The sequence below is a fragment of the Typopeltis vanoorti genome, chromosome 19 (assembly GCF_054136105.1).
Source record: "Typopeltis vanoorti isolate ZY-2024b chromosome 19, IOZ_Tvanoo_1.0, whole genome shotgun sequence".
NCBI lineage: Eukaryota > Metazoa > Arthropoda > Arachnida > Uropygi > Thelyphonidae > Typopeltis > Typopeltis vanoorti.
Genome location: NC_143567.1, coordinates 34,132,719 through 34,154,263, shown reverse-complemented (window position 1 = coordinate 34,154,263; position 21,545 = coordinate 34,132,719). Strand labels below are relative to the sequence as shown.

General features: G+C 35.7%; 1 protein-coding gene across 1 annotated transcript in view; it reads left to right on the top strand.

The window, feature by feature from the left end:
- Positions 1 to 21,545, top strand: part of noi (splicing factor 3a subunit 3 noi) — a 251,677-nt gene that overhangs the window by 41,959 nt on the left and 188,173 nt on the right. The window lies entirely within an intron of this gene.

The following is a 21,545-nucleotide window of genomic DNA, read 5'->3' as shown; positions in this document are numbered from 1 at the left end:
AATGAAAAAGGAAAAGTTGGTCCTTGTTGGGGATCTAAATAGCAGAGTAGGAAATGATTGTCAGACATAAAAATATTTCGGGAAAATTTGGAGAAAAGAGTAAAGCTAATAATAATGGCAAATGCCTGTTGGATTTCTGCTCAGGACATGACTGGTTATTACTAACTCCATGTTCCAACATAAAAATGTGCACAAATTCACATGGAGAGAAGAGGCAAGGAATAAGAAAAGTCTCATTGACTATGTTATTGTTGATAGTGACGTTTTCTCCCTGGTGCAGGACACCAGAGTGTACAGAGGATTTGAAATTGGAAGCGATCACTATTTAGTCTTGAGCAGGATAAAATTGAATTTCATATTGAAAAGAATGACATGTAAGAAAGTTTTAAAGCAAATAAAAATTAAGCAGCTCTCAAATGTGAACTATAGACTAAAATACTCAAAGATTATTGACGAAAAAATGAAAGAGGTTGAGAATAGGAACCAAACCTTGGAGATTCAGTGGCAAGCCTTGAATAAAACCCTGATTGACTAAGCCAGAGAGAGGCATTTGGTGAGGTTGTCTGCAAGGATAGAAAAATCAGAACTCCATGGTGGACACAGGAAGTTAAAGAGGCAGTGAAGGAAAAGAAGAAAGCATATCAAAAGTTCCTGGCAAATAAGTCCGCTTCTGCTCTTAGAGAATACAGAGACAAATATAAGAAAGATTGGGCAATGAAATGTTCTTTTTTTTGAAATGACTGAATAGTTGTATCCATTTTTCTTCGCAACTTGTATTTTTCAAAATGTCATACTTTGCCGACGAAAAAGCTTTTGCAATCACCACTTCATCAAACAGTTCATCCATGTTTGCATTATTTGCAAGTTTAATTAATTTTTTTTTCACCCTGAAGCTTTAATTTCCAACCAAGTTAATATCCTTATCTTCAGTTTTCATATCACCTTTTATGGTACTCTTTCCTTCAATAGCCTCCAAAACATTTCGCCACCTTCCTGATATTTATTTTCTATATTTTTATCAAAATCTTCCAATGACTTTTGTTTTTAGCTACTTTTATAGAGTTCTTATTTTTCTATCCTTGCAGTCAACTTTACAACATACCTTCCTAGCTGAATCAATCAATGTCTTTTTCAGAGTTTGCCACTGAGACTCCAGTATTCATAATAAAAAGAAAGCAGGTTGTGTTCATTTGTTTCACTAAAACCAAAAAGCGTTTAATAATCTCAGTTTACAAAACTTGCATTAACAAAATAACAACTTACAGAATATCAATACTTATAACTCTAAATTGATATTTCTCACCGGTTTTCTGATAATTTTATTACTTTGAAAGTTCGCAGAACTTAGTCGTGTTTCCTGGTCCTTCTTATTTCTCGCAAAAGAAGGGCCATTTTCTTTCACTCTTACTTTAGACAACGCCCAAATATCCGAGTAAGATGAGCATTATCTTCCTGGAAACAACTCTAACTTCCAGTCTTTCTTTTTGGCATAAATATATTACAAATACTGCCTTTTCAGCATCCATGAAATTAAATGTTCTCTTTCAAGCTGAACACTGTGTAAAACTAGCTAAACAAAAGTCATGGGAGGATTTTGGCAAGAACATAGAAAATAAATATCAAGAAGGTGGTACGATATTCTGGAGGTTGTTGAAGAAGCTTAGAAATGGAGAAAAGAGTGCTGTTAAAGTCAGACATACAAAAATATATAAAACTGAGTTAGAGATGATAAAGGTGACATGAAAACTGGAGAAAAAGATATCCTTGAAGTATGGAGTAATTACTTCGAAAAATTGCTAAAAGAAACAAGCAGTTATGATAGCACAGTGGTAAAAAACACTTACTATGCATGCAGTCAGGAATACATATCCATACTTGAAGTAGAAAAAGCCATCAAAGGCTTGAAACGTGGAAAGGCAGCAGGAGTAGATGATATTCGACCAGAAGCTGAAGTATGGTGGTATAAACATTTTACAGTGGCTGCACTGCATAGTTCAGAAAGCCTGGACAGAGGGATGAATTCCCGATGATTGGAGTAGAGGTCTCATAGTACCCATATATAAAAAGGGAAATAAAACTGAATTGAGAATTACAGAGGTATTTCCTTACTGAGTGTTTCTGGCAAGATTTATGCAAGCATACTTGAGAAACGGTTGAGAACAATTGTGGAAGAAAAGCTTGGTGAAGAACAAGCTGGATTCAGGCCAAATAGAGGCTGTCAGGATCAGATCTTCACTTTACAACATATAGTTGAGAAAGTATGGGAATATAACAAAGATCTGTATTTAAGTTTTGTCGATCTAGAAAAAGCATATGACAAGGTGCCATGACAGAAGCTATTCAATACACTACAGTTATATGGCATTAATGGGGCATTATATTAAGCAATACTTATTCTTTATTTGAGTTGTAAGTCAGCAGTTAGAATTGAAGGAAGTACAGGAAGATGGTTTAATTTTAAATCTGGTGTGCGACAAGGATATACATTATCTCCTCTGTTATTCATTATCTGTATGGATCACATTATGAAGGAAAGTGGTATTAAACATAATATCAGAATTGGAGACGTTAATGTTAGCTCTTTGCTTTATGCAGACGATGTTACACTTCTAAATAAATCTGCTACAAGTTTGCAAGATTCCCTGACTAAATTGAATAACTGTTGTAATAGATATGGAATGAAGGTCAGCAATAAAAAGACAAAGATAATGAAAATAGGTAGAATCATCGAAAATGTCAAATGCGTTGTGAACGTAGAACCTTCGGAACAAGTAAAACATTTTAGCTACTTAGGCACAAATTTTAGTGAAGATGGTAAATTAAATATGGAAATAGACATCAGAATCAACAAAGCTGGTATGGTAGGAAGGCAACTGAATAAATTTATATGGAATAAGAGAGAAATTAGTCAGAACACTAAATTAGCTGTATACAAGACATTGTTCAAACCCGTCTTGGATCTGAGAGCTGGGTCAGAAGTAAAACACTTGACCAAAGGATGGAGACCGCAGATATGAGAGTCCTGAGAAAGATTAGGGCATGAACAGATGGCATCAATGGCAATATCATATTAAAAACGAGGATATTAGGAAATTACTTGACATTGTCAGCATCCAGGAATGTGTCAGCAGAGCTAATCTCAGGTGGTATGGTCACTTAAACAGAATGGGCATGGAAAGATTAGTAAAACAAGTGTTCTGTGCCAGGTTTTCAGGAAAACGACCCAGAGAAATACCAAGATATAGGTGCATTGATATGGTACAAAGTGACTTAGACAATAGAAATATAAGATTTGATAATATTGGAGTCTTGACAAGTAACAGACTGATTTGGAGGAAAATTGTAGATAGGAAGTTAGTAATGATGTAAATTTTTCATATAGTACTATCATATCCTGTACCCCCCCCCCCCCTTGAGGGTACATACCAGGAATTTGATGATGATGATGATGTATAGAGAAAAAGAAAATTATTGATGGAAAAAAAGAAAAAATAGAAACCTGAATTGCATTTATGTGTGGAATATGAAATGTTAGTTTTTCAAAATTAATGCAGAATGCTTACACAAACATGCACATAAAATGGAATCTGAGATGCAAAAAACACATCACTTCTATCTTGCATTTGGTGAAGTAGCAGCAAACCAAAGTTTGTATTGTGAACTGGGAAGGTTAATAATTAGGCATTTTAAAGAAATGTATATTAAGCCTATTATTATATATTTATGGTGGTTAAGACATCGAAAAATAGAATTTATTGAAACTCCATATATTTCTTTCAGTGTTACATGGAGATCACCATAAAGAAAAGTTCCATTAACTACATTCAAAACATGAATGACAAGTTATGAGTCATGTAGCATTATGCATTCTCTTAACTCAGCTGTGACCACAAGTTAATAAGCACATGTTATGTGACTCATATCTTGTGATTCATGTTTTGAATATAGTTAACAGAACTTCTCTTGTCTTCATTACAGCATTCATATAATGTTGATGAAATATATTGGAGCTTTAATGTTTTATTTTATTTTTTCTGTATGTGTGTTAATCATTGTAATCGTATGTTACGCTTTCGCACAGGTCTACACATTTTACCGCGTAAGCTTTCGTAACCAATAATCCCGCGGAATAGGTTGGATGCTCCTTATTCCTGGTAGTATCCCATGTCTGTCGAAGTGTGTGTTCACGTGGCCAGTGTGCCTACTTTGCGGGAGGAGAAACCCCATCATAAGCGCGTGGAAAACCCCTGCTGTCCATGCCTTAGACCAGTTAACTTGGCTATGGCTGAGGAAGATCCTTAAGTTTCTCATGTCGGTGTTAACCATAAAAAAGATAATAATACAAGAGGGAAGTTTTACTGCACAGTCCGCAAATGACAATCATCACTGGCAATTTACTCTATTTGTCAACTTAATTTATTTTGATTAAATGCAATTTAAATTGTGCAAAAGTTTAAAAAAACAATAAGTATATTTCTTAACCAGATATGAGAGAACGAAGGAAAATAAAATTGAATTACAGAGAAATTTCCTTACTGAGTGTTCCTTGTAAGATATGTAAGTATACTTGAGAAAAGGCTAAGAAAAATTGTGGAATGGAAGTTGGAGAAAATCTGGATTCAGGCCAAATAGAAGTTGTTGTTGTTCTTCTTTGCTTTGTGTGTTAGGCATTTGTATGCTTGTAATATTTTCAAGGGTTTAAAAAGTCTTCTGCCCATCTCCTCCTGGGTCTTCCTCTTGATCGGTGTCCCTTTGGCTTATATTTCCCAGCAATATTTGGCCATCTGTCTTCATTCGTTCTTTCTAAGTTATTTTTCCAGTTCCTTCTGTGATGACTTCTGTTATGTTAATTATGGATAATTGTTTTCTTACTTCGTCATTTCTTATTTTGTCTATTCTTTTATAGCCTGCGAGCGGTCTTAGGAACTTCATTTCTGCAGCTTCCACTTGTCTTTTATATAGAAGTTGTTAGGATCAGATTTTCACTTTAAGACAAATAGCTGAAAATTTTTTGGAATATAACAAAGATCAGTATTTAATTTTAGTAGAAAAATTAAATACCGCTCTTAGTACCTTGTTATATGGCCTTTTATTAGATCGGTATTTAATTTTTCTACTAAAATTAAATACTGATCCTTGTTATATTCCAAAAAATTTTCAGCTATTATGTAGTTCAGACAAATAGTTTAGAAATTTGAGAAGTTAAAATTGAAGGAGGTACAGGAAGTTGGTTTCATGTTAAATCAGATGTGAGACAAGAGTACACATTATTTCCACCTTTATTCATCATCTATATGGATGGATCACATGATAAAGGAAGTTGTATTAAACCTGATATCCAAATTGAAGATATTAATGACAACTGTTTACTATATGCAGATAATGTTATTTTTCTAAATAAATCTAGTACAATTACTAAATCACTTAAGGAATTGACAACGTAGATAAGAATATAAATTAAATTACACTTTAATAAATATTTCCGATATTTCGGCAACGTCACATTGCCATCTTCAAAAGGAACTTACAAAAAAGGCAAGTGCATGTAGGCACTACAACACAGTAACTGAGAATAAAGTGATGAAGCTATTGTTCTCCTAAAAGTCCTGATGGTGCCTCCTAGCGGGCTAAGTAGGTGTTCTTGGCCGTTGGGCTGAAGGTCTGCTGATGTAAGCCTCCAAAATTTGGGGCAGTCTTATACAACCAAATTTGTTGAGGTTTGGAGAGTTTCTTGGGGCTGAGGCTGATTCTATGAATAGTCTTTCGAATTTGTATTTGCTACGGTGTATTACTGTAGCTTTCTTTCACCGTATTCTGTGGCTTGTATCCAGAGCATGGTCTGCAAGACCAGAGTGGCTGTACTTATGAAAACGGATGTATTCCTTGTGTTCCGAAATTCTGATATTCGCTGTCCTGCCTGTTTGGCCAAAGTAAGACAGTTTACAGCTGCAAGGGACCTGGTATACACCAGGTAGGTCTAGAGGAAGTGGTTGGTCACTAGTGGAGCGGATAAGGAATGCCAATTTTCTGTATGGTCTGTAACAGGAGGTCAAGTCATGTTTTTTTAAGATTTTGGTAATTTTTTTCAAGGTGCCTCGGATGTAGGGAAGGATTTAAAGTAATCCTTGTTGTGGTTTGTTGGTTTCAATATTTTTTGGATTTTTGGGGGGGTAGGGGATAGCCATTGGCTGAGAAAGTATTGAGGATGTGATTTAGTTCAGTGTTTAAGGCCTTGTCGTTAGAACAGATTAGTTTAGCCCTGTTGTATAGTGTTTTCACCACTCCATATTGTTGTGAAGGGGGTGGTGGGATTGTTGGTGAATGTACCTGCCTGCATGGGTGGGTTTTCTATAAACTGAGAAAACCAAGGTTCCATCAGGCTTGCGGGTGACTAGTGTGTCTAGGAAAGGGAGGCTGTTGTTTTCCTCTTTTTCCAGGGTGAACTTGATTCTGGGGTGTTGGTTGTTTAAGTGTGTTAAGAAGGAGAGGAGTGTATCAGAGCCATGTGGCCAAATAGCAAATACATCATCAACGTAGCGAAGCCATATGGTTGGTTTTTGTGAGGCTTTTTCTTCACAGGTCTCCATAAAGAAATTGGCCAAGGGTGGGGAGAGTGGTGAACTCATGGCTGTCACCTCTATTTGTTTGTAGAATTTTCCCTGCCAGACGAAATAGCCTGAGTTCATTGTGAACTGAAATAGGGCTGAGATATCGGGAGAAAATTTAGCTTGGATTAGCTCTAAAGTTTCCTTGAGTGGGACATTTGCGAATAAGGAGGAGACGTCAAAGCTGACCATTATGTCAGTATGTTGGAATGTAAGGTTTCTATGCTTGCTTTGAAGTGGGCTGAGTTTTTTTATGTGCGATGGCGTGTTGCTAGTATAGTATATGAGCACCTTGGCCAAATGTTTAGCTAATTTGTATGTGGGGGAATCAGTGCCATCCACTATGGGACGTAATGGCACATTTTCTTTATGTATTTTTGGGAGTCCATAAATACGGTGGGGGGGGGGGTATAGAGTTAAACGGCTTTAATCTGTTGGTAACTCTTCTACAGGCTAAGGAGTGACTTTCTTAAGTCACTCCTTGGCCTGTAGAAGGAGCCTGTTAAGTTTTCTGATTTGTGAGTTGGTGAGATTGTATTTGATAGGGAGGTAAGTAGCCCGATCTAATAGAAGAGCATTAAGCTTACCTGTGTAGTCCTTTTGGTTAAGTACTACAGTTGCATTTCCCTTATCCGCTTTGGTGATAACTATTTTTTTATTATTCCTCATTTCCTGCAGAGCTTTATATTCCTTGATATGTTGGTTTTTGTTGTCTTGCTTTGGAGAGGAGAGAGTGTAAGACTGGATGTAGTACACAGTTGGCGATTCGATTCGGAAGGTGGCGGATTCCGTATTCGATCTGGATCATAATATCCTAACTAGGTATTTTTCTGGGAGCAATGGCGAAGTTGTGGCCACGTGAAAGTGCGTTGAGTGCTTCAGGCTGACTGAAGAAAGTTTGATTACGGTGTTGGTAGGAAGTTTTGGATTGACGGTAGAGTTCTTTTTTAATTTTTTTAATTTTTTGATTTGTCGACTCGTTTTTTTTTTCAAATTTTTTTATACACGAGACGTCATGTATAATTGACCAAAGCTCGTGATTTAAAGTGCACGAAAGCTCTTCTTTAAAAAGCATGAATAGCTTTGTTAATGTCCGCTAAGAGAAACCGCCTGGCGGCAATTTGTTCCCGAAGTAAAGCGTAGCTGGTGTAGTTGTAGATACGGAGAGCTTTTTGTGAAACAAAACAGTGCTTGAATTTTATACAATTTGGGATTACCTCGTTATTCCGGCAGCATTTTAGGAAAGTTAGACGATTTAATTGTCTAGATAACTTTAACTTCATTTTACCATGTTGGCGGGCCTTCCGTGGATGATGTTAATTCTCGTAGACAGGCTTATACTTTGGTTATACATTACTAAATCACTTAAACCCTTAACATACAAAGACGTCCGTGCCATGTCTTTTGTTTATTGAACCAAAATTGATTTTGAATTTTGGTTTCACGTATAATTACAACCGAATATAGACGCTAGACAATCTTGTGCCTATTTCCTTTCAGCCGAGAAAAGTTGCCAACGGCGTGTATCGACTATTTCGTTTGTGTTTGCACAAATTCATTATTATTTTTCAAATAATGATGAATTTGATCCAGCAAATTACCCTCACCCAAAAAATTGGCTGAAAAACGACCGCTTTCTGATTTTTAATTGGTACGTTAAGGGGTTAAGGAATTGACAACGTAGATAAGATTATAAATTAAATTACAGTTTAATAAATATTTTTGATATTTCGCCAACGTTACGTTGCCATCTTCAAAAGGAACTTACATCCTTAGGCGCAAAGGAACTTTGCGCCTGAGTATGTTTCAGGCGCAAACTTTGTTTGCTTACACTTGAATAAAGGATTAAACAAAATTTATTATGGTCTAACCAAGTGGGGAAAAACTTCCCCACTGAGAATGAAGTGATGAAGCTATTGTTTCCCTAAAAGTCCTGATGATGCCCCCCTAGTGGGCTAAGTAGATGTTCTTGGCTGTTGGGCCTTTTTTTGTAAGTTCCTTTTGAAGATGGCAACGTTGAATATTTCTTTATATACATTTCTTTAAAATGTCTAATTATTAACCTTCCCAGTTCACAATACAAACTTTGGTTTGCTGTTACTTCACCAAATGCAAGATGGAAGTGATGTGTTTTTTGCACCTCAGTTTCCATTTTATGTGCATGTTTGTATAATGTTGTAAGCATTCTGTATTAATTTTGCAAAACTAACATTTCATATTCCACACATAAATGCAATTCAGGTTTCTATTTTTTCTTTTTTTCCATCAATAATTTTGTTTTTCTCTATACATCATCATCATCAAATTCCTGACATGTACCCTCAAGGGGGGGGGGGTGTACAGGATATGATAGTACTACATAAAAAATTTACATCATTACTAACTTCCTATCTACAATTTTCCTCCAAATCAGTCTGTTACTTGTCAAGACTCCAATATTATCAGATCTATATTTCTATCGTCTAAGGCACTTCGTACCATATCAATGCACCTATATCTTGGTCTTCCTCTTGGTCGTTTTGTGGTCAGTGGGACCCAGACCCAGAGTAATTTAATAATAAGGTGAGACACCTTTTGGCAACTTGTATAGGTAAATATGACTTCTCCATTGCTTCCACCTTGGTATTACCACCTCTGTGTGTGGCTCACACTGACGAGACCTCAATAAAGTTCGAAACCGCTCTGGGTAGTGACCCTTCCCTTAATCCATAGCATTATGCATGTCTGCAAGATGTGCTTTGCATTATGAGAGATACTAAGAAAAGGAGTGATGAGAGCTTAAACCACCTTTGCCATGAGTTGCCTCTGTCCTGAGGATGCTTCAGGCACAAACTTTGTTTGCTTACAGTTGTATAGAGGATTAAACTAAATTTATTATAGTCTAACCAAATGGAAAAAAACTTCCAACATCTTTGTATAACTTCTGTTAACTTTCCCAATACTGAATTATGGAGTAGTAGTGTAGTTACTATAAACTATGAAAAGTACTTCAGGATGATCCTTTATTTTGAAATACTTCATCTGCTAATGACCTAAGAATGCATGTAGTAGCATTAGTAAAAATTGCTACTACAGACCTAGCAAATCTTATCATTACAATTGCCTTTCTCATATTGCTTTGATGAATTATGACTATATTCCTAATCATTATAAGGAAAATAGTAAAAACTCATTTCACATTTGTTCAAAAAGCCATGTGTTGAGGCTTAAGTGCTGTGAAGACATCATGTTGGAGATTTAATGGAATGTTTTCAGCCCTAGGAAAGGATTAAAACTAATTTTAATCCTTCCAGTATTTTGCCTCAGTCACAGAGACATCTTCAGGGATTACAAATAACTTTTGTTACAACATACTCAAATACAATACAATACTAAGTGAAACATGTGAGTGACTCTAAAGTCCTATTTAGGTGATATGGCCTTTTGCAGGTGGCCTAGTATGTAACATGGGATCTCTGGTAATTAATGTTTCCCAAATTTTGGGAAGTTTTATGCAACCATATTTATTTAGATTCGGTTAATTTCTGTGTGCCACTGCAGATTCTAAAAACAGTCTTTCTTTTTTGAATTTACTATGTTGGAGCATGCTGGTTTTTCTCTAGGAGATCCTGTGGGTTGTATCCAAAACATGGTCTGCAGGGCCAGATTGACCATAGTCATGATTGCAGATGTATGATTTGTGTTCCTCTCTACAGATGGTTGCTGATCTGCCTGCCTGTCTGAAGTAAGCCAGCTTATAGGAACAGGGTATTCTACATACTCCAGGCACTGAGAGAGGAGGGAGCTGATCTTTGGTGGAATGGATAAGGGTAGTAAGTTTACAGTGTGGTTTAAAAGCTGTGTGTAGGTTGTTCTTTTTTTAAGGATCTGGCTATTTTTTCTAATGTGCTAGGGATGTAGAGTATGGTGATGGCATTTCTGAAGTTCTTCTGAAGAGATGACCAGGAAATGGGGGAAGGAACTGATTATTTTTTTAATTTTGTAATCGCTGTAGCATTGGAAAGGAAGGTGGTGTGTACGTGGTTGAGTTTGCTTGAAAGGGACAAAGCTTGTGGGCTCTATTGGTTAGAATTTTAATAATGCCATATTGTTGAGAAGGGTGGTGGTGGGTGAAGGAAAGGTTACCGTTAGGAAGGCATATTAATAAGGTGTCTAGGAAGGGTAAACTATTGTTATTTTCCTTTTCCATTGTAAACTGGATTCTTGAATGTAGGCTATTGAGGTGACTGAGGAAGGAGTCTCTATTTGACCTCATGGCCAAATAGAGAACAGATCATCTGTATATCTTAGCCAGATAGAAGGTTTGAGAGAGGGGGGGGGGAACGAGTCTATGGCTCGTTTTTCAAAATGAGTCTTGTCCATGTAAAAATGAACAAGGGAGTGAGCCATAGCGGTTCTTCTATCCGTTTGTACGTTTTGTTCTTCGAAGAAAAATAACCAGAATTGATGGCAAAGGAAAAGAGCTCTAAGATATCAGGAAGAAAAACATTTTTTAAGAGTGTTAAGGTGTCGTTTAGGAATATTGGTAAACAATGAGGCCATGTCAAAGCTTACCAACATTTCTGTATTATTTAAAATTAGATTTTCAATTAAAGTTTTAAAGTGGGATAGAGTTTTTTACGTAGGATGTGGTAAGACCGGTGACAGGGATCAGAGAGTTAGCCAGCTGCTTTGACAGTTGTAACAAGGTGCATCAGTGGCATCTGTCTTAGGGGGAATTAGGTTTGTGGATTTTTGGTAAACTGTATATCTGGGGGTGAGGGTGAGAACTGAAAGGTGTGAGTTTTTCTGTAATGTCCAGCGGTCAAGAGGATACTTTTTTAAGTACATGTAAGTTTTTTAATTTTTTTAACTTGATTTTTGTGTAATCGTGTTCTAGTGGGATGTAGATAGCACTATTTCGGAGAATAATCTCCATTTTTTTTATTATATTCTGTGACATTACCCTTATCTGCTCTGGTGTGACAATATTTTTTTCTTTCTGTAATATTCTGAGGGCAGTGAGTCTGGAAGATAAATTACTTTTTAGATGTGACGACGTCAAGTCTGATGTTATTGGCCATTTCCAGCCCTAAGTGACAGATTCTGTGTTTGATGTTGTACATTATATCTAGCACCTGCACTTCTTTCATTATGCTGGCAATGTTGTGGCCGAGGCTTAGGGCACTGGCGGCATCTTCGTTGCGTCTTTTTGATGATAGATTGACTACTGTTGGAGTAGTTGAACTTGCGATAGTAGTTCGATTTACACAGGTTGTTAAACTTTTTGATGTGCTTATTTTTTATTTTTTGGAATTCTTTCTGCAGGGAAGCCTCTGAGATATCCAAGAGAATGGACCAAGGCTGGCATGTTTATATATATATATATATATATATATATACGGACTTTAGAGTCACCCACGTGTTTCACTTAGTATTGTATTGTATTTGAGTGTGTTATAACAAAAGTTATTTGTAATCCCTGAAGATGTCTCTGTGACTGAGACGAAATATTGGAATCATTAAAATTAGTTTTAATCCTTTCCCAGTGCTGAAAATATTCCATTAAACCTCCAGCATGATGTTCTCACAGCACTTAAGCCTCAACACACGGATTCTAATCATTCTTGGTGAAGAAATGGTATGCAAATCAAGACAATACGGTAAGTTAAAACTACACTTATCTAGGCAATTAAATTGGCTAGCCTTTTTAAAAAGATGTTGGGTCACGAGTGATACCTAAAACTGTCTTAAACTAAAAATCAAATTTCATTAAAAAAAAACCCTCCATATATAAGGATGAAACCAAAGTCAAAAGATCAGAAGACTATAAAATTCTTACATTCTAAATTATATTAGAAATATTACTACAGTAGCTGGCGTTTATTGTGATCACTTTGGGACAGTCGCTTTTCGATGACAATAACTGGCTGATAACATTAAGCAAAGGATATAAAAAAATTGCCTCATTTATTTCATTTTATTGTTATGAACATAATTTAATTTATTGTTATAAACAACTTTTTAATAAGCAACAACAAAAAATTTATTTCAAAAACTTATGTAGTGTTGTCTGTCGTGTATTTGAATATAGTAGTTCATGGATAAATTGCTCATACTCATAATGCCTTTCAAAGTTTGTTGCTGTATGTTGCACATTGCGACAAAGCATTCGTAGAGCTTCTTGCATCTGGGCATTGGTTGGAGGAGCTTCTAAAATTTATTCTTCTCTACTTGTATTAGGTTCACTTTCTTCTACTAATTTAAAGTTCTCATGGGAAACAGCTTGACATATTTCTGACAGTGTCGTTGTAGCGACCACTTCAACGTTGTTATCAATATCCAAAACCAATTTTCAAATTCTTCTTTTGACATACCATCTGGGGTTTTATCAAAAATTTCATTTGATGGAGTTTCAGAGTTCATTTTAAAAAAAATTCATGTTTTTGGAAGCAGTTTTCAATAGTCTTCTCTGAGACTTGCTTCCATGACATTGCTACCAAATGCAATGCATCAAGAAGAAAAATCTTTTTTGCAATTACGCATCAGAGTGGTCTTTTATATCAAGTTCAGCAATAATTCTTGCATGAACTTCCCTTCGATAATAAGCTTTAAAAGCTCGTATGATGTCTTGGTTATATGAATTAATGATGTAGTATTTGAAGGCAAGAGGATTACTTGGATGTTCTTTAATGATAAATTGTTTGTGTGTGCAGTGCAGTTGTCTACTAACAAGACAATTTTTCACTTTAATTTAAGATCCCACTTAACTAATCAATTTTTGAAAATGGCATTATTCATCCAAACATTTGCACTAGAACAGTAGTCAACATGCAAACTTTTGACACCTTTAAAGCACCAAGGATTTTTACTTTTTCCAATTACTAGGAGCTCTCATTTCATATTAGCACAAGAAAGAACTGTTCACTCACTCTTTTGAAGATTTAATTCCTTTAGTACTTTTATTTTTAAATGAATAAGTATGCTTAGGCATTGCACAAAAATACAGTTCTGTTTCGTCTGCATTGTAAATATCCTCAGGAGAATATTCAGCAGTAATTTTTGGCCGCTTGATCTTAATCCATGCATCAGATGATAAAAAATCAGCAGTTTTTTCTTCACCATGAATACGCTTGTACACAATATTCTCTCACTTTTTCCACCTGTTAAACCATCCATTAGTTGCAGTGAAATTTTCTTTGCCCATTGTTTTTGCAAGTTCTGCTTTTTGATGCATCAAAGGCCCATTAATCAAAACATTCTTTTTATTAACATTACTAAACCAAATTTTAATTCTGATTCAACTTGAGTATCCTTACCCATCAGGCTCTCTTCTGATCCATGTTATCATTAGTAAGAGCTGAAGTTTCATTGTTTGATCTATTTTTTAAGATCTTACACAAGAGGTTGTGAAATTTTTAAATGTACAGCCACATTACTACGCCAACTCATTTTGGGCATCTTATCATAGCACTCCAAAAATTCTTTGCTTTTCTTGAAACGATAAATCTTTACCTTTTTTACTTGCTTCTGCCATAATGCTAAGTGCTGTTTTAACGAGCAGTCAGTCAAATTCACTTACTGAAGGAGAGCACGAAAATAAACTCGAAAAATCACAATTAGACTGCATTTATACCCACCTGCAAAATATTTGCCTGGAAGATCTTAAGATAAGAAGATAACCCACTTGCATTTGCCTAGAAGATAAAATATTAGAAGAAGGTTAATACAAAAGTCAGATTTCGAAAAATGTTCTTTGTCAAATTTTCTCCTGATTGACCCTTAAAGTTTTTAATTCTTAGATGCAAAAGGCTAAACATTCAAGGATTTTGATAACAATAACTGCAACTTTGATTATAATAGACGGAATTCATTTTAAATGGTGTGTTTTGGGACTGACTGATTTTGAGAACAATAGCTGATTAATAATATTATCCGCAATCACAATAAGTGAATTCTACTGTATTTTTTATTTTTAACCATCTAATATTATTAACAATTACATTTATAATATTGTTGTAATAACATTCTTCTTCTTCTACTGTTTGGTTCTCTCCACTGCTGGACGAAGGTCTCTCCCATGGTTTTCCAGACCACTTGGTTTTCTGCCTCTCCCATCCATCTCACTCCTGCAACTTGTTCCAGTTCATCCCTCCACCTTCTTCTCAGTCTTCCTCTTTGTCTTGCTTCATCCATTGGTCTCTACTCTGTTGTTTTTCTAGTGCATCTCCCATCATTACATCTGGCAATATGGCCAGCCCATCTCCACTTAGTCTGATATTGTATTTTGTATATGGATATTGTAAAATACAATATCTGTAACACTGTTTGAGAACTTATTCTTATCTCTTAATGTTATTTTTAGCATATTTCTCTCCATGCGATGTTGTGTTATTCTCAGTTTTTTGTTTAGGGCTTCTGTTAAAGTCCATGTTTCTCCCCCGTATGTTAGGACAGGAAGTATGCACTGGTTGAAAGCTTTCCTTTTTAGACTCATAGGGATGTCACTTCTGAATACATCTCTCATTTTCCATAAGCCATCCATCCAATGTGAATTCTTCATTCAATCTCTTTTCTTTGGCAATCCTCAAAGGATAACAATTGGCCAAAATATACATATGAGGTAACTTGTTCTATTTCATGGTTTTCAACTTTGACAGGTCTTTGGTTTATGTATTTATTCATAATTTTTTTGTTTTTTCTCTATTTATTTTTAATCCAGTTATTCTGGAGACTTCATTTAGCTGATTTAGCTGATTTGAGATCTTCCAGATCTTCAAGATTATCTGGTATTAGGACAACATTATCTGCAAATTTCAAATGATGCAGCCTTTCTCCATTTATGTTTATTCCTTTTATTTCCCAATCAAGGCTTCTTAAAGACTTCTTCTAATGCAGCTGTAAATAGTTTGGGAGATATAGTATCACCTTGCCAGATGCCTTTTTGTACTGGAAACTTTTCACTGTTTTTATATAATTTAATTACAGAAGTTGCATTATTGTAAATATGTTTTAGTATTTCAATATATGTTTTCTCCGTTCCCTGGGTTTCAAGAGCTTTTAGTGTTGCAGATGTTTTAACTGAATCAAATGCTTTTTCATAGTCCATATAGGCCAGACATAAGGGTTTATTGTATTCAATTGATTTTTCAATGAGCTGTCTTAATGTGTGAATAAGTATTGTAATTCTTCCTAAATCCAGCTTGTTCACAGGATTACATTCCCTCAAGTTTAGATTTTATTCTATTATTTATAATTTTTATAAATTATAAATGAAGACTTTATATATGGTGGGAGTAGGTTTATAGGTCTGTAGTTTTTAATTTCTTCCATATTGCCCTTTTTAAAAATTAATATTATGAATTATTCCAATTTTTTGGAATTTTTCTCTATTTTAGGCATTTATTAAAGAGTTTAGTCAGCTGTTTAATGACATGGCTTCCTCCCAGTTTTAAGAAGTCTACCATAATTCCATCTTCTCCTGGGGCCTTTCCATTCTTCATTTCCCAAAGTGCCATTTCCACTTCACCTTGTAAGATCTCAGGGGCGTTGTATTCTTCCTCACTCGAGTTATCCATAGTTGATTCTTGGATGTCTCGGTCCTTGTCTTCATAGAGTTCAGTATAAAATTCCTAAATTCCTTGGATTATTGCATCTCTATTTCTTATAAGTTCACCATTTTTTCCTCTTACAGCAGCTATTTCCTTTGTTTCAACTGATAATGTTTGTCTTAGGGCCTTCATATTACTATTGTTTTCTATTGTTTCTTTAATTTTCCTAGTATTATACGATCTAATCTAATTTCATTTTTCATCCTTTTGTGTATAGTTTTACAAATTTCCAAATATTCTATTTTATTGGTCTCATTCAAATCTCTTTTCATATCTCTTCTTTTCTTCATCAGATCTAAGGTTTCTTCTTAGTTTTTCCTCTATTTGGTGCATTTTTACACCTATTTCTAGTGCACAATTCAAGAGAGATTTTGTTAAGATTTCATTAGCATCATCTATGGTAGTAGCTGTGTTTAACTTTTTTTAGTTCATTTTTGAGTGATTCTGTATAACAGCTTTTATTGTGGTAGAAGTTTTGTAGATTCACTAAATTGGACTTTTTTCTTGAGCTTATTCTGTTCCCATTTTTTTTGTTAATCCATACTTTTGCCCTTACTAGTCTGTGATCACTTCCTGTATTGAAACTATTAAGCACTTCAGTATTATTTATTATATATCTTTTGTTGGAAAGGATGAAGTTTATTTCATTCCATTTGGTCTTCTCCGAGTCCATTTTTGGTTGATTTTCTTCTTGAAAAAGCTGTTCATAATAAAAAGGTTATTTTCTTCTGCGAATTCAATAAGTCTTTCTCCTCTTTCATTTCGCTGTCCAAATCCAAATTTGCCGATGGAGTTCAGACGGTCATCTCTGCTTCCAATCCTGGCATTAAAGTCGCCCATCATAATTATGTAGAATTATTTAATGTGGATTCTAATGTTTGATAGAAATCTTCTATCTCTTCATTTGGGTGGTCCATAGTTGGGGCATATATTTATATAATTTTCAGTTGGTATCTTTTATTTATGAAGAGACTTAGTTCAGCTATTCTTGGTGTTATTTTATAACACCAAGAATTTTATAACACTTAAGGACAAACAGGATATTGTCCTTAAGTGTTTTATTTATTAGGAATCCTACCCCACCAGTTGAGTTTCTTTCACATTCACAGTGGTAGAGTATATGTCCATCTTTTAATTGCGTGAGAGTTTCTTCTTTCCTTCTTATCTCTGATTGCCCACAACGTCCCATTTTATATGGTCCAATTCCTTCATCAGTTCTTCCAATTTATCATCATCCCGTTGAGGTGTGCAGTTATATGTTCCTGCTAATATCCTTATATAATAAGGATATAATATAATAATATCCTTATATTATAATAATAATATAATATAATAATATACTAATAATATTAGTATATTATTATAACAATATTAGAATTGTTGTGTCATGATACATCCAAAGATTTGTTTTCTAACCGTAAACAAAACTTAATTTAGAACAAACAGGAAAGTTTAAAAAAAATTCGACACATGCAATTAATGTCATCATCATCATCAAATTCCTGATAATGTACCCTTAGGAGGTGTACAGAATAATTATGGTAGACACTATGTCACAAAAAGAAACAGTACTGAACTTCGACATCCCCCTCAGTACATAGTATGAGATATGCTGTTCAACTTCATTCACATTAATAGCAGAGCACATGTAGAGTCTACACTGTTACATTTAGCTGCAGCAATAGTGTTGATTGAAAGAAAAGACACTTATTGTTGAGCATTATTTTCTTTCATGTGGAGCTGGTAGAGCAAATCATCCAAACCTACAACATGTTTGTGAGCAGTTTGTTCATCGTTTCGTAAGCGTGCCCCAAGCATCATTGCCTTAATTGAGAGGTTCCTACATACTGGGAGTGTTCTGCAACAATGCAAAGGGCATTCAGGGAGATCATGAACTGTTAACAAATGAGAATCATGGGCATGTGCTGGAGCAAGTGTTACAGTCTCCAAAACGCAGTCAATGCCGAACATCGGTAAAACTTGGGATACTCGGGCAGTCACTTAAGGAACTGGGTGCTTTTTCATACGTCATTCAGGTGGGTCAGTGTTTTAGCAGCAATGGATTGCACTACATAGCAGGAATACTGTGCATGCATGCATGCATGCATGCTGGCCAGTGTCTATGAAGATCCAACTTTCTTCCATAATGTCTTGTTCTCGGACGAAGTGCGTTTCCATCTAAGCGGTCGTGTAAATAGACAAACCTATAGATTTCTTGGTTTCTCGAGTCCTGAATTTGCCCACGAGAAACCTCTTCACATTGAAAAGGTCACAGGTGTGTAGTTTCATGATTACACCACTCTCTTCAACGAAGAGAGTGGTGTAATCATGACCCTGAATAGCGAATGCTACATCGAGAATATATTTAACAAAAAACATTTCATTTTGTGCACAGGTATTCCAGCAGGACAGAGCAACCTCCCACATATCACGTGATTCTGGAGCCTATTTATCAGAACACTTCCCCAGGAGGCTCATTTCGAAGTTCACATTCCCCTCACATTTTCTCATACCCTTGCATGCCATACCCTTCACATTTCCTGATCTCTTGCTTGATACCTTTGTTTGGGGTATGTTGAAGGAATGGGTATTCCACCATGACTCATCTTTATACCTTGATGAACTAAGGGATAAAATTATACGATATATCCAGCAGATGTCCCAACCCTTGTTCTCCAAGATGGCAGAGAACCTTCACATATGCTACGAAACCTGTCTTAAAAGACAAGGTATCTGTGCTTTGCAGATGACATTGTTTTACTTGAAGAAGACGAAATGAAACTTGAGCAAATGATACATAACATAAATAGAGAAAGTAAAAGATACTGATTGAGGATGAATATAGAAAAGACAAAAATAATGGTTTTTGGTGAAAGGGATATTGGAAAAAAGATCATTGTAGAGGGAAAGGAACTTGAGAATGTGGAACAGAAGAGTAGAGATATCAGCTTAAAAAAAACCAAACTAAACATTCTTTAGACGTATTGTACCTCTGTACCGAAGCCTTGATAAGACCTCATCTCGACTACTATGCCCAGGTTTGGTCACCTCGGTTCCTTCTTGATGGGGAGGAGGTGGAGAGGATCCAGAGGCGTGTGACTAAGATGATAGCAGGTCTATGGAATGAACCATATGAGAACAGGTTGAAGATTTGTGGGTTGCAGAAACTAGTTGATAGGCGGAAAAGGGGAGATATGATTGAGACATTCAAATTGCTAAAGGGATTCTATAGGATTAATTCAGAGGATATTTTTGATATCAGGACTGGTGGTGGGAGAACTAGGGGACACCTATGGAAGCTGGGCAAGAGTGTGGTTAGCAGTGGTGTTAGAGCTGGGTTCTTTACTTTTAGAGTGGTAAATGAATGGAATAAGCTGCCAGAGTCTGTTGTGGGCGCTATGACGGTGAGCGAGTTCAAGGCAAGGTATGATAGATACTGTGAGAATGTCGTATAGTTGTGTGGACATGATGTTTAGGGCCTCCCTCGATGAGTCTAAGGACACCGTGGAATCGCCCGAAATAATAATAATAGACATGCATCTTTAGCATATGTTATACACCCTTTGTCCAAAAAGAAACCAAACTTTTCAAAAATAGAAGAAACTAGTGGCACCACCTGTTGTATCTTTTTTGTTGTCGAAAGTGGCAACCTTCATTAGTGTTGTGTCAACTGTTTATGACATTTGTTTCATTAGAAGCTGAGTTATAGTGCCAAGAGTGACAGTGTGTTTTGATGAACAGTCAGAAAATGAGTTTCAAACAGAAAGGTGTGATTGACTTTTGTGTTAAACTTGGTAAAAGTTTTACCGAAATGCATCAAATGCTTCGAAAAGCATACAGTGATGAATGCTTATCTTGTGCTCAAGTTTATGATTGGTTTAAGCAATTTCAAAGTGGTCGTGAGATGCTTGAGGATGATGAAAATCCTGGCCGTCCAAAAACTGGACTGAGAGAAGTTAACATCCAAAAAGTGCATGATTTCATCAAAGAAAACCCGAAATCGGCCATGAGATTGATTGAAGATGAATTGGCCTAATGAGCAGAAGAAGTGTAAGTGGTTGTCCTCATCATGAATGGGCCGACAATTTTAAAGACTGGTGTGGCTGAACTCTTCAAGAATTAAGTCATTCTGCAATGACAAGATGCCACTGGGACAATATAGTCAACGTGGCATCAGACACCTACAGGCGCTGTACCAATGGTTCATGATGACGACGACGACTTATTTTTTAGTATGATCTCACCAGTTTTTGTCATTTTTGTCTCAGCAATGCCAATTATTTCCACATGGTGCCTTTCCAGTTCTTCTGTAAGTTCAATTTCCTTTCCATTAATACTCCTTATATTGATGATTCTTGTCTTCAATTCTGACTTTGGGATTCTTCTTCATTTAGAAGACTAAATGTATAGTGCATTATTGCTATGAGCATATTAAGGGTTCAATAATTCTGAAACTGTGCATGAGAAATAAATAAGGTCTGGTTTAGATGTCTACAAGTGGTGATGCCGATTGTTTGTGTTAAGGCTACGAATACTGGTGAAGTGAATATGGAAGTTTCATTTTTGTTGGTTGATATTTTTGTTCTTTATGATATGATGGGTTTTATTCTCTTCCCCTTCCCATTTGCTTGAGTTTATTTTATTTATTTATTTTTTTTTATCCTCAGTGTTACTCTACTTACTTTTGATATCTTTCAGTAGACAGTGAAAGATGTAAATTTCATTAAATAACTAAGCTTATTTATATACTAGGTAAATGTATAAGAAATTATTGAATAAATAATTAAATGTACCACGTCCATATGGCACATGTCACTGTTAATTGAGGTTCCAGTATGCCATACCATTGCATCCCATAAAAAAAAAAAAGTGCTACCTGTAACTATTTTAAGCTTTATCATAAAGAGAACAGACAGATGTAGAGTTCAGTGAAAGCCAAAAGGTGCTACCCAAAAGTTCGACTAATTTGACCAGAAAAAATATGTATTACTTAACCTAGCTTCTTGTTTCCCCTGTCTACTTTGAAGTAGTCTCTTGTGTATGTAGACAGTAATTCCATTTTTTTTTCTCCCATGATTCCATGCATCCCTGGCAGTCCTCAAGTGTGATGTTGAGCATTCTCCTGTGATTCTACTTGGATCTCCTCAATCATGTTAATGCTCTCTCAGCTGGAATTTTATCTTGGCAACAGGAAAAAGTTTCTGGTGAATAGGGAGGGATGGGGAATGACTGTTGTTGTGTTTAGAAACCATCAACTGTCAAACAATGAGTGATATGTATTCAGGTGTGTTGTCATGGTGGAAAACCCCTCATTGTTCTGTTTGTCCGAATGCCAGCACCAAATGTTCTC